This window comes from Loa loa, assembly GCF_000183805.2.
Source record: "Loa loa unplaced genomic scaffold supercont3.380, whole genome shotgun sequence".
NCBI classification, from domain to species: domain Eukaryota; kingdom Metazoa; phylum Nematoda; class Chromadorea; order Rhabditida; family Onchocercidae; genus Loa; species Loa loa.
The window spans coordinates 57,128-57,909 of record NW_018108560.1 but is presented as its reverse complement, the minus strand read 5'-3'; positions in this window follow the sequence as shown (position 1 = coordinate 57,909).

The window sequence follows — 782 nt, the reverse complement described above, 5'->3', positions numbered from 1 at the left end:
CATTTCGTTATCAGATTCTAATGCATCAAAAACAGCCGCACCAATTACTAAATATGTTAATGTACAAACAATTAACGATAGCGTACGAATATTTTGACGTTTCATGCCACATTACCGCCACATATAAAATTTCTTTTCTTTCCCTACCGGAATACTTTATCAATTCGTCCGGATATTGATTGGGAAATTTCCGGCGGAATATTTTTCTTGTGAATTGCCATAAACAAACATCAATTCTAAGATAAATTTCTCGGGAATGCTAAAAAAAGAAAAAAAAAACAAAACACGAAAATTAAATTTATTCAAATTAATAACAAACATTAAGCGCTATTTGTTCGTCAATTCACATATTCCTATACGATAAATGTAACAACTAGCAGTATTTTTTTTTTTTTTAAATGCAAATTTAAGTGAAATTATAAATTAATTAAAATTTAATATTCGTTTTCGAAAAGAAAAAAAGTTTGATTGTTGCGAAAATTCAATATTTTGATTTACTTATCATAATGTTAACAATAATAATTGAAAGTAATTAAATCACAGGTAATGTGTGAATAGTTTCAGCTCAGTTTAACTTTTATCAATTACCAAAATTAATTAAATTAGTTAAATTTGAAATTAAATCAAATTTAATATCGAATTTAAAAAATTAATTACCTCTAAAAGCTTTACAATTTTAATCATATCATATTCACACAAATCATATTAATAAACGAAATTATAGACAGTATGCAAATTGCTCCAATTGTTTAAATTTTACTAATTAATATAATTAATTAAAT